The sequence below is a fragment of the Solanum pennellii genome, chromosome 5 (genome assembly GCF_001406875.1).
Source record: "Solanum pennellii chromosome 5, SPENNV200".
NCBI classification, from domain to species: domain Eukaryota; kingdom Viridiplantae; phylum Streptophyta; class Magnoliopsida; order Solanales; family Solanaceae; genus Solanum; species Solanum pennellii.
The window spans coordinates 15,334,634-15,348,629 of record NC_028641.1 but is presented as its reverse complement, the minus strand read 5'-3'; positions in this window follow the sequence as shown (position 1 = coordinate 15,348,629).

The following is a 13,996-nucleotide window of genomic DNA, read 5'->3' as shown; positions in this document are numbered from 1 at the left end:
AGTCGTGCCACGACGTTAAATCAGGCGCTTGTTGGGAGGCAACCCAATACTTATAGTTTTTTTCTTTCTAGTAATGGTAGAATTTTCTACTAATGGCTTTTAAATTTTAAGGTATATCACCAGGAAATTTTGCAGAAAAGTACTCTGCAGCAGTCACTGACGGATACAGCGATGGACCGTTTCTCCTGCTATGGACCGTCGCATGAATCCGTCGTTCCAGGTACGTCTTTCTGTTATTTTCAAACTAGGGCACACGCAAAGGAACAAACGACGAACCGTAACAACCGAGATGGACCATCGTCGGGAAATCGTCGCGTGTTTAATGAAGCGTACCCGACACGACCCGGCTGGGGTTTTTAAAAAATTCATCATTTAAAACCCCCACCCCTTCATTTCACCCCATTCTTTCACTCTTTCTCCCATTTCCCTCCCTTTTCAAAATTCAAAGCTTTCTTACAACCTATCATTTTCCCCAAATTCTCCAAATTCCTCAAAATTCATCATCTACTAGTCGGAGCTGCTGTTGTGGGTGTCTACTTGATCACCAAGTACCTTTCCCTCTTCCTTTTCTCAAATTCTCAAGTATGTGTCTCTAATTTCTACTCATTTATATTGCATTTTTTTTATCAATTAGTATTAGCCTAGTTTTTCTTGATATGTTCATTCTTTATAAAACTCTGTCTGACCTAGGTTGAAAATCCCCGAAATTGCCGTGTTAAAACCCTAGAAATAGGTGCTTTAGCATTGCTAGTTTACTAGATATTTTGGTTAGACATATGTAGGTTAAAACACTACCAATTTGATTTGGGTCATAGGTGATGAATGGGGCATCTTCAGTTCTGTCACTGAGTTACAGAACGAGACCCCGATGACAGACCGTCGTACCCACGACGGACCGTCATTGGGTTCGTTCCAGCCGACCTAACACCCCACTGTCCAATTTTCTCAAAGTGTCCACCACCGGCCACATGCGACGGACCGTTGTTCCCACGATGGTTTGTCCTGCACAACCGCTCTGTTTGTCAGAGACCCTATTCCTAAGGGTCTCTTACTTTTTCTAAGTATCCTCCAACAGACACATGTGACGGACCGTCATCTCTACGACGGTCCGTCCTGCACAACCGTTCTGGTTGTCAGAGACCCTGTTCCTAAGGGTCTCTCTCTATTTTTCTAAGTGTCCTCAAACGGACAAGTACGACGGACTGTCATGCCCACGACGGTCCTTCATGCATGACCGTTATGATGGTCATAGAAGAGTCTCCATATTTTTTTTCAAGTGTCCTCTGACGGACACCTACGACGGACCGTCGTACCTGTGACGGTCCGTCCTGCACATACCGTCGTAGTTGTCAGAGACTCTCCTTCAGGGTTCTCCATTTAAACATAGTCCAAGTAAGACAGGACGGACCCCATGACGGTCCGTCGTAATTATGACGAGCCGTCACTTGGTTCGTTGTGTTTCACTCTTACTATAGCAATGTAATTACATCTTAACTCTTTTATTTATTTTGTGTGGTTTTGCTTGTCGTGTTTGCTCCTTCTAGTACTAATATTGATTCTTTACAGGTACTATCTATTATGGCACAAAAACAAGATCGAGTCTACGCACGGGGGCGATCGAAATCTATCACCCCGTCTGCCCGCCTGGTTATTGGCTCTGATGATGAGCGTGACTCCGAGTACGTGCCCCCAGGAACTTCCACCCCATCCCGAGCTGCACGTTCTACCAAAGCCACACCCAAAAAGGTGGCATCCGGCGTAGTCACTGCCTCCCAGTCTCATGAGGAGCGCACACTGACCGGCACACCTTCTGGGTCAGCTACCAATGAAGAAGGAGGCGTCGGGCTCCTTAGGAGTTTCGTGGTCGGAGGAAGCCTCTGGATCTGCTAAGATTCCCGCCCCCGCCCCCGCTGCAGATTCTGCCTCGTATGATGAGGCTGACAGTTTGGAATCCACACCCGGTTCACCAGCTCGTACTCTCACCCCGGTTACTGACCAGCCCAACCGGTGGTGTGTCGACGGGCAGTTTCAAGTCTATTTCGATGCAAAGTTCCTGAATGACAAAGGGGTTATTACTCGGAAACTTTTATTGGAGCGGCGGGTCCTTATAGAAAGTCTCCAAACAATGCCTGAGATCCACAATCTCTTCACCAGACATCGACTGGAGTGGACAGCACGTCCGTTGGGACGTTATAGTGAAGAGCTGGTCCGAGAGTTCTATGCATCCTACGTAGCGCCTCTCCGATCAGATTGATAGGCGGGATGCCCCCGCCAAACAGGCCCCACTGGAGCAGGTCCGAGTACGTGGCGTTCAGGTTGATATCTCCCTGCCTGCCATCCGCCGGTTTCTATACGGCGAGGATGTTGATGCTAATCGGACCCCTCTCACTGTCGTGTTAGACTACCGATGGCAGATTGTTAAAGATGGCCAATTCCTGCGTGAGCCATCGCTGAGAGAGACCAACAAGAGGTGGATGGCCATGCACTTGTCTTTTGATGGAGAGGGTGCCGACTGGGTGACCGAGTCGAAGGGGGCCATCAAGAAGGACAACATGACTTTCACGGCGATGTTTTTGTGGTTGATTGTCCGCCACTGCCTTTCCTCCACAGCCGCTGATAATATCGTCACATGGGATCGAGCAGTATTGATGGCGGCGATAATATCTGGGTTTGAGGTGGATTTTGCGTGGCTTCTACACGCGGTTATGTACGAGAGGGATTTTAACGTCACAACTACTTACCCTTTCCCGTTCATATTATTTTCTCTATGCACGTCCGCAGGTGTGCCTATATGGCACGTTGATGAGCTCAAGACCCCTTTGGGCACTGTTGATATCGGCCTCATTAGGGATGAGGCCAATGAGTTGGCTCCACCCAGAGGGCCCCGTCCAGAGTTGCCTCCACTTGTTGACAATCTGGCTGATACGGTAGCACAAGCCCGCACGGCTACGCAGGCGGCTTCCAGTGAAACTACCCCGTTCGAGTCTATCGCGGGTAGTAGCACTACCCCGAGCTCCTCTCGCTCAGCCTCTTTACCCGCTCTGGTCCCGCTTGCTAGGGTCCAGAAATTAGAGGCGCAAATTGCTACACTTCTGCATCATATCCATCCTTGGATGCAGAGGTCTATTGCTGAGGCAGAAGAGCGCTTGGAGCGGATAATGGTCCAGCACTCAGAGCGGAAGATCGCAGAGGTTCATCAGCGCTTGTACGCTTTTGAGTTGCGGGTGCTAGCCCATCCAGCCCCTCCTCTGAATATGTCGACCCTTCAGGCTGCGGTCGACAGTCTTCGCAGATATTGATATGATCTTAGAGGCTAGGGTGCCTGAGTCTGAGGCCCCTTCTGCAGAGCCTCCCGAAGACACAGTTATGGCGGCCCTATTCGCCACTTCAGAGATTCCACCACCTCCCCCTCGAGAGCAGTCCAAGAGGCGTAGGGGTCGAGAGGAGGATGAAGCTCAAGCACGAAACAAGGAGAGTCGTGAGATGGAGGCTGCAAGGTGAGCCTCGCTTGCTGAAGAGGAGGCGCGTCAGATGAGAGCAGGCGAGTTAGCTGCTGGGGCGTCTAGCTCCAGAACTGTGGAGATAGAGGGAGGCACTGCTGATAGTGCTGTTGATGCTAAGGACACCACTTAGGGTGTCCAGATTACAGAGGTAGTGGGTTTCGGGGAACCGGACCCACCAGCTTGCTGATCATCGGTGCTTTGTGCCCCCGGTTTGCTTCACCTACCACTCTAGTATTTCAATTTTTTATGCATTGGGGACAATTGCATGTCTTTTTGTTGGGGGTGGGGTAAATGGAAAGTGAGTGCTAGGGTGAAGTCTGAGTAGCCCAATTCACTATCCTCTTTTGGGGTTTTCTTGCCTGTGTTCTTTTTCCCAAGAGACTGATTACTTTTTCTGTTGAACCGGCATGTCTATATCTTTTGTACATAGTTTAATTATGGAGCATGATGGCTAAAATGATATCTTGATAAAATGGAAAACGATCCATGACTAGGCATAGTAATTGATAAATGTGTGGCTCTAAGCATGACATAGAGGTACACCATTGCATGACCCTAAGTCTAAAATTCAAACTAGGTGTCTGATAATATGGTAGAGTGATGATATGTCAAGTGAGTGTGAGGAAGATTTGAATAGTCCACTATTTGTACGGAGCTAGAACTTGCCTGGTGAGTCCTACTAAAAGTAAGCTGTAATAGACAATTAGGAAAGGATCATAGGCCCTTATTCAATAAAGCCCATTTTAACCCTAAATTAAAGAAAACCAAATGAAATTTATCCTTCTTTGATCCAAATGATTTGAGCTTAAATTAGACCTTTATTTTTCACCCCAACTGATCTTTTCTGGGAATAATGCATTGGCCCTGGTCCCTCCTTCGACATGTGCACCTAAGCTTATGCCAAAAGAATATGTTGAGGGTGGCTAATGCAGGAAGCAACCTTTTTATTGACCTGACCCAACTTTTGGTATTGTGTACTTTGACTCATGAAAAAGCCATGAGTTGAGGGTGGCTATTGTAAGGAATGCTCTGGAAAGTGGGGTTGAATGAACAAAGAGAGAGAAAGAACAAAAGTAAAGTGACTCAAGAATTAGTTGAAAGAAAAGAAAAAAAAATACAAGAAATACAAGCAAGAAAAGAAGAGAGTCACTTACACAAATGAAGAAAAAAAAAGTGAAACTAGCAATGTGAAAGAATATGGGAAACTGGGCAAAATAAAATGATAGAAAATGGTATGTTTAGCCTATATGTCAAGGAGGGCAAAAAGTCACTAAAGTATACCTAAATATACCCTACATGACCCTGAGCCTATGTTACAAGCTAAGAAAGTCCTATCGTGATCCTAAGGGCTGTATAGCGAACTTAAAGCAGTGAAAATAAGGGCAAGCTTATGGCAATAGGTATGAATGAGTGTGAATTTGCTCTGAGAGAAAGTGTTGAAAAGTAATCCTTATACTCAAACTGAAATCATTGTGTGAAAAATGAGGATTTTGTTTAGAAGTGAGGACACTAGTTGCAGTACCGGAAATATTAGCACCTCGGTGAGAAATTGAAGAGGATAGGTGTTAGTGCATGGTGAGTTTGTGTCATGGTCTGATTCCACATAATTCAAGCCTAATAGTGATAGCATGCATAAATATGATGAGATTAATCGGGATTGATAGCCAAATGAGTGCAAAGGATAAATCATGGATACTATTGTACAAAGATTTTGTATTGAGTCATAGTGCGTCGCTTGCGGACAAACAACGAATTTAAGTTGAGGGTGTTGATATACCGTGGTTTCACGGTATTATTAATACTTTTTTCTTAAGTTTAGTGTGTCCAAAAGCCTTTTTGTGCTAATTTTTATATAAGTCTCTCCTTATTTGCAGGAAATCTGTACAAATATGAATGCAGAGGTTTTTCAGCGAATAAATACAGAAGAGACCACCTACGGAGCTTGTGACGGTCCGTCATGCCTGGGACACGTTCTTAGCATGTTTGTTCAATGTGAATTTTACTAGATATGTTAGAATGACTAAAATTCTATGGAAACATGTATGTAATGAGAAAAAAATGGAACAATGAAAAAAAGTCTTTAATAATATGAACATAACTAATAAAATGAAGGGCTAATTCAATGATAATACAGATGGAAAAATATATACAAAGTTAACTGCATAATTTTTCGAGTGCTTATTGACTCCTTCTCCCATATATTATAAAATTAGGCTCGTGCTTCAAGGATGGATTTCCTTCAGAGATGAGTAATTTAATACACTAGTAGAAGGGGAGTAACCTATTTTACACATAATACAACCTGGTTGGCACAAAAACGACACGTGGAGGTCATGATTAATTGTAATTGAAGGATGGATCGGTTGGGTTGATTTAATGGAGAAGTTAAAAGGAGAGGCATGGAGAACTGGTGATAGTTATGATGTCATGAAGTTATCTAAAGTCAACATACCATGTGATGAAGATCATTTTATGTTGCATTATGCTTTTTGTCTACCTCAGGTAACTCATTCCACTTCAACTTGGCATGTTGAGTCCACCGTGTTGGACATTTCTGCTTTGACAGAGATTAGACCCTGCTTAGTTAAGTCCTTCACATCCACAATTTGAACTTTTCTTTGCCAAAGAGTTAGAAAATAGGAAAATATACTATGACGAGTTTATCAAAGAGAACATGGAAATAGAGGATATCACTGACGATGAACATTTAAGGTTCCTCAATATGTGGGTTTGCAAGTTCGTCTTTTTCAATGGTTCATCAAGAATAACGATTGAGTATAGGAAAATTATTTTTCGTTTTACTCCTACACTCCATTGTGACCCTTGATGACCCATTGCAAAAAATGAACTTGAAAGGCACATACTCAGGAATGCAAAATTTCATCTTATTTAACATCCTCTCTTTCCTTATCAACTTTGATAAACTAACTCCTCATAATATATTTCCTTATTTTCTTAATATTCGGCAAAGAAAACTTTGAACTCTCAATGTCTAAGACTGCACTAATCATCTCACAGTGAGGTCTAATCCCTGTCAAAGTACAAATGTCAAACATAATTGGACTCATCATGCCAAAGATGCAGTGAAATTAGTTACCTTAGGGGGACCAAAATAGTGCAGCATACAAGATATCATGTCACATGATATGCGGACTTTAGATAACTTGATTGAATTATAAAAATCAACCGTTCTCCATGGCTCCCCTTTTATCTTTTTCATTCGATTACACCAACCGATGCATCCTTCGGTTGTAGTTAGCCATGACCTGCATTTAGTATTTGTGCCAACCAGGTTGGAGTGTGTGTAAAAGAAGTTTCATCCTTTTTGCTAGTGTATAAAATGACTCGAGCTCCTAAAGAAATTCATCCTTGAAGCACGAGCCTAATTTTATAATTTATGTTGTACTTTCAAAAGAATTAATAACAGTAGGAGAAAAATAGTTTTTTTTTGGATTGATACTATTATGATTTTGTAAATTGACAAATAACTTTTGATAAGTATTTCAAATTATGTCGACAACTAATATGAAAAGGATATAACTAGACGTTATATATCAAAACTTTTCTATGAAAAATATAATGAATCAGAAATTAATGCGACTTTTGAATATTTTGGACCGAACTCATATCTGAGTGAATAAACATTGAGGTCTTCAATTCCACAAATTGAAATAATGTCATTTTTTCAATTCCGATTAATGTTATGCAGTTATTGCATTTTCATTTTTTTAATAGTGTAATTAAAATTTTAATGTCTAACAGTATTTTAATTTCGGTGGAGGGGCAAAATGGTTATCGAAATCTTAAGGAAAAAGCTTCCAACTTTTAGTATAATGCACATATGATGATCGATGTAAATTTTTATATGATAGTCGAACCTATTAAGTGATTTGGTGATGAACATCAATAGGAAATTATACGATTATCGTCTCTATGCATTTCATCATCTCGAGTATATATCCTACTCAAACAAGCCCTCCCAGGAAGCAGAACTAATAGCATGGTAGATTATTTATACTTATGTAATTATATTATGTTATAAATAAGTATACTAATAGAGATTTGTTATAGTAATCAAAGATAATAAATATTCATACAGAATAGCATTTTTGGAGGGATAAAATGTAAAATTAAGAGGGATTTGCATAGCACATTTAGAGGGATAGAAACACTCATATATATAAAGATTATTAGGGATGTAATGACATGCTCTGTATATAATAGAAAGACTCGCACATTGAGAGCCATTCAACAAACCTCTTGACATGGTATTACAGTCTTCTCTTAACAATATTTTTTCATAGAGTCTATGATTGTTTTTTTCAACCAAAAAATATTTTAAAATTTATTTTGTTGATTGTTCACTGACAATTAGTCCTTAACAGATAGGGCTCTTAATCTTTGTCATTATAGATATTTCCTTGAGTCATAGGGTTTCTAGTTTTCATAGTTATGTAACAGCATGAATTGATATTGTTGAATCCTTCAGTTCATTTAATTGGAAAAAATTGTTCTTCCTGGAAATTTCAATATCAATTATTAGTCCTGGAAAATTCAATTTCAATTTACTTTATAAGGTTATTTTTCGAAATTAATTTTTAACTTGAGGTCTTTCCACTTACAAAATAAGTATGATGATTACATTATATATCATTATTTTTATTGTTAATAATATTAATAACTATTATATGACTTAGTTTTTAAAAGGGGAAAACATCTAACAAATTTCTATTGACATTTCCTTCTTTTAAACTGTTGTTTGTGATTTAAGAGTGTGTATGTGTGCGAACATGTGTCTGTGTGTGTTTTGTGTGGGTTGAGTGTTTGGTGCTAGATATGAAAATTAAAATGATTGAGTGAATTTAAACAAATACTTAAAACTTGATTAGACTGTTCCAATAAAATATTTTACTTTTCTTTTCTCCAATAAATTATTCACATGAGATTATGTTTGATTTTATATGGTTGTTTGAAATTAATATTGTGACCCAATTAAAGTAGTTTTTTTCTAAAAGTTTATCTGTAATAATCATTCACACAGATGCAAAAAGTATGTCAATAAATTAGATTTATATGTTTTAATATCAATTTTATGCTAGAGTCGATTTAACTCCTTTAGAAGTTCATTGTATAATGACGACTGAAAATATATAGAGAAAGACATTGCAGATTATTAAATATGACATATAAGAATAATATAATTGATTTAATCAAGTTTAAAAGATAAACAAACTTATTTTTCCCTTTCTAAATAATTCTAGTAGAGTTCTAATGAAAATGGAACTTTAATAAAGATTAGGGTTTGTAGATTACCAGAGATTGAAGAGCTACTCTAAAACTTCTTCTTTAGTCCCTTAGAGAAAAATGTTGACCGCCTATAAAAAGGTACAATGAATTAGTTCATCAAAGGAAAAGGAAATGAATAATGAGAAGATATATAGTGTTTTATTAAAGGTGACAGACAGAGTTTCAGCCACATAAAGAAGGGATTGATCTTTGAAATGATCCAGTAGAGGAGCAAAACTATTGCGAGTTTTTCCGACCACACACCAACATCTAGTTGCCAAGGAGGCGGATTTGGAGAAAGAATACTGAGTACTCCCTTACACTTGATATGTATAGGTTAATTTACGAAACCTAAGGGCTTTTTGGTTTGATGGACTGGGCCTGTGTTTTTTTATCACGGTTTTATTTGGATCATTTAATAAAAGGAAAAATTGCTGAAATACACACATTTTATTTCACATGTTTCCATGATCCCCTATTATTTTTAAAATTTCCAAAATCATTTATTTCTTTAATGTATATGAGATACATAGTAATGTATGTAAATTAGTATTTAATGTACCTGAGCTAGTTTTTAATGTATCCGAGCTTGTATTTAATGTATATGAGCTACTTATTAATGTATTCGAGTTTCAATTATTGTGTCCGATTTGTATATTTGTAAGGGATTACTGTAATTTGAAACTTATGAGGAATAGATTGTAATTTTATTTTAAAATTAGGAGATTTATGTAAATTACACTTAATAAAATTGGTCTTAAGACCTTATTTTAAAAAAAATGAAAAAGTTAATTTTGTAGTAAAGTTCGGATCTAATATTTCTAATTGAAGATGAAAGAATACATTTTATTCACTAAAAATGTAACAATATTGGGTTCATGTGAATGATGTAACTTTTGACGCATAAACTTAAAACGCGGGCAGAGCCAAAACATACTGAGAAAATAAGTTGGAAACTACCTTCAGTAATTACCCTCCACGTTATTTCCTCTTATTAAATTATTTTCTCAAGAATGAAGCTAAAAGTTAAGAACTTCCAAGAATTCAAACTCAATAAACTTCAAGAACGGATTTATGGATAAATTCACATGATTTGAGTGAGGGTGAAAAAAACCAACACTATGAAAGATTACATACCTCTAAGGAACTAAGTTCTTGGCGAAAATACTCAAAGCTTGCAAATACTCCTGAAGCATTATTCTTTTTCTTCTATTGAAACCCTTCTCAACCCTAAGTGTTTGCAAATAAATGCAAATTGATCTTAATCGGTTTAGACCCCTATTTGGTTGAACAAAAAGGTGCTGGGCAAGTGGGTTAAGGAAAAAATCAAATACCCCTCTTTATAATAGATGAAAGTCCCTTAACTAGAGTGGATGCACTCAAACGGGCATAACTCCTTCATCCAAACTCATATTTAGAAAACTCGGCGGCTTTGGTAAGAGGACTCAAAGAGCTTCCCTTTGATACCTAATGGTCGATCTCAATCTTTATTTGCTGAAAGTTATGGTCATTTGAAGTTGACAAAAAACTTAAAAATTTGACTAAAGCTCAAGGTGTTACACTTGTTCTTTTTATACTTTTCTCAACTTTGCTCAACTTTCTAAAAGAAATTGTTTAAAAAAAAATTATTCGCTTTAAAAATTTCTACAATTTTGTAACTCAAAATATGGTTCAAGCTGAAACATATACAAAACAACTCAACTCGAATATCTCAATAACTATATAGAAAAACTCAATACTGAGAACTCATAAATAAATGATACTACTTACCTCAAGAATACTCAATTTATAGGGTTCATGCTGAAATATAAAAAAGAATGGATCAACTGGAGAATCTCAATGCATAATTTATAGAAACTCAAGTATTTGGATTAGAACTCAAAACTCAAGAACAAGCTTATCGCAAGAATTGTCAAAACTAAGGATATAACCTTAGATTAAACTTTTACTAATTGAATTCAGATGTAGGCCATGAGGGTGAACTCAATCCATCACAATGAGTAGCCTTACATGCCTGGAAAAATGAAGTTCTTGAAATATTTTGAAGAAGAACTTTATTAGAATCCTTCAAATCCTAGCTTGAATGAGAATAGTCAAAAAAAATCTTTTTTGAGATTCTTAAATTTGTTTGTTGAAGAATCTCTGGCGGAGAATTAGCATTTTTATTAATGATTCATAATTGTATGAAGAAATTTGACTTTGAAAGAATGAACTTCTCTGACTATGACGTACATTAAAGAAGAATATTGTAAAATATTTGAAGAATCTTGAACGGAAGTCTTATGCTTTGATTTATCCTTAGGGATTTTCCTTAGTGTTTGAGAGAGAATAAAATGAAGGATTAACGAATGAAAATCTCATTGTTTTGGGCCTTTAATAAGTCAAACAAATTCGTTTAGAGGCTTTTTAGAGTTTAAAAGACAAAAATGACCATCTTTGATTTTTTTGTCGGGTAATAATTTTTCACCGCATTGTATCAAATTATTAGAAATGGTCATAACTTCTTACTCGACACTCAGATACTTTTGAAATGGGTGGCGTTAGAAATAAAATCCAAATACATTTTATTTGATAGGTTATAGACAACATAACTCTTTAAATTCTAAGATATATGGTCGTTAGAAGTTCACTCAAGTAACAGTCGAGGGTCATACCTGCCGTCGAGGGTAATGAAGAGAGCAGCAGAAGAAATTGCATCAAGTATGGGAGGAAGGAGTCCACGACGGTCCGTCGTGACCACGACGATCCGTCGCGATGTCCGTCGATCCAGCCGCGTTTTGACAGATTTCCAACAAATAGAGTCCTTATGTAATTAGGTTTTTATTTTTTTATAAATAGTTCGAAAAACCTTGTTTTTGAGGTTATACTCTGGATTATTTGGTTAGACTCTTCATTATTTTTTAGACCTTTTGTGAGATTCTTGATTATTTTGAGATTCTTGTAAATGATTGTTGGTGATTTTTATTGATTAATCAAGCGAACTTTCGGATTTTACTCTTTCTCATTGAAGTAAGTACATGAATTCTTTTACCATATATTTGAATATTGTGATTATGACTATGGGTAACTAAACTCCATAACGAGGGTTGTGGGAACCATAGGCAAATAATGAGGTAAAACCTCACTAAAATAACAATTCTAGAATAGTGTCTTGCGTGTATTGATAATTCTTTCGCTTATAAGTCTTTTTAACGGATGGCCAACGTTAGAACTCGCCTTAATACTAGTTTTCGGACCAAGGAGGTAGATAATAGGAAAAGAATTATCAACATAGATTTAGTGTATACTATCTAATAGGCTAGTATTGATTCGTACGAGGTAATAACTTAGTCAAATATCGAATACGATGCATAATATGAGGTAAAGATAAGTGTTAGGATAGCAACACACGTAGCCAGACCAAGGTGCGTAGTGAAATTTTCTATATGTCGGACCAAGGATTTAGAATACATAACTTTTCACTTTGCATGCAAGATACTAGGAATGAATTGTTATAGTTAGACTTATCAAGTTATGAACCTTTGGGGAACACGTAAACCCTCGTTACTTTCATTAATTGATTAAACTCCAACATTTGAAGCTGTTAAGTGTCTCTTTCAATTTCGCTAGTTATTTTCATTTATTTAGAACTAGAAAACCCCCCTTTTATCGTTTTTGCTTTCCAAGGAAGTAATTGACTGAACAATAGTAATAATAGATTGAAGTTAAGTCTAAACTATTTTCCTCGTGGGAACGATCCCAACCTCACTAGTTGGGTTATTTACTTGACTTGACCGCTTTACTTCTTATTTGAGAAGTAAGTTTGAGCGCATCAAATTTTAGCGCCGCTGCCGGGGAAAGTAGCTTTCAGATTAACTTAAACTTATTACTATAGTTTAGTTGATATTTTCATGATTTTACTTTGTTTTATTGTTTTTGATTCGTGCAGAACCACCCTCCTTGTATGCCAAATACACGGAGAGGAACAGAACCCCTGTTTCCTAACTATCACGAATTAGAGGATACACTACGCAACATGAATAGAAACTTGGGAATTAATGATGATGATACAAACCAAAACATCCCAGCTCCGGTTGATGTTCATGGTCAGTTGTTACCCGATGCTCCGGGTGAACACCAACAAAGGGGACTAAATCCCGCTCCACGGCCCCAAGCATACTACAGACGCTATGACAACATAGTAGACTCTGATGGACCACTCGTCTTGCCTCCTCTACCACCAGGCCACACCTTCGTGGTAACTAGTAGCCTGATTCAAATGCTCACTGCCAGAGGTTTGTTTTCAGGGCTACCTTCTGAGGATCCACATGCCCACATAGCTAAGGTAAGGGCAGTGTGTAAAAGCTGTGTAGGAGGCCCGACTTGGAATTGGATGTAATACGGCTTAGAGTGTTTCCTCTCTCACTGACGGGAGAGGCTGCTATATGGTTCACTGAGCTCCCTTACAACTCAATTTTCACATGGAACCAACTAAGGGATGTTTTCTTAGCACGCTACTATCCCGTCTCCAAGAAAGTAAACCACAAAGACAGAGTGAACAACTTTGAGGAACTACCAGGAGAGTCAGTTAGTAGTTCTTAGGATAGATTCACCTCGTTATTGAGAAGTGCCCCAAATCACCGTATAGATGATGAGTCACTGAAGGAATACTTCTATCGGGGACAGGATGATAATAATAAAGCGTTGTTGGACACTATAGCTCGTGGATCTTATGGGGAGTGTCCTTATGCTGAGATTGCTGAAAAATTAGAGAAAATCTCCCGGAATAATAAAGCTTGGATTACTAGGAAGTCAGATACCGGGAGAAATACCTTCGCAGTGCAGTCCACTCACAACCCAGCCACAGATGAGATTTGTGAAGAAATGGCTCAGATGAGAACTGAGCTTGGGTTGTTACTAAAACATATCACTGGGGGTGCAGAAAAGATAAATGTAGTTAACTACTTGCCTAAACCACCACCTTCTAATGATGAATGCTATTATGCGGAGGACTCCTATGCAGTAAATGAGCAGACGGGGGGTTTTCGACCGAGCGCCCAAGGCTTAAATCAGGACAATTGGCGCCAAGGTCAAGGGAACCAAGGTCGGATCTATGGTAACTATAACCGTGAGGGTCATTACGTTTGAGATGGAAACTACTACCGCGACAACAAATTCAACACGGGTAACTACGGTAACAGAAATGATAGGAATGGGCCCTATGTCCC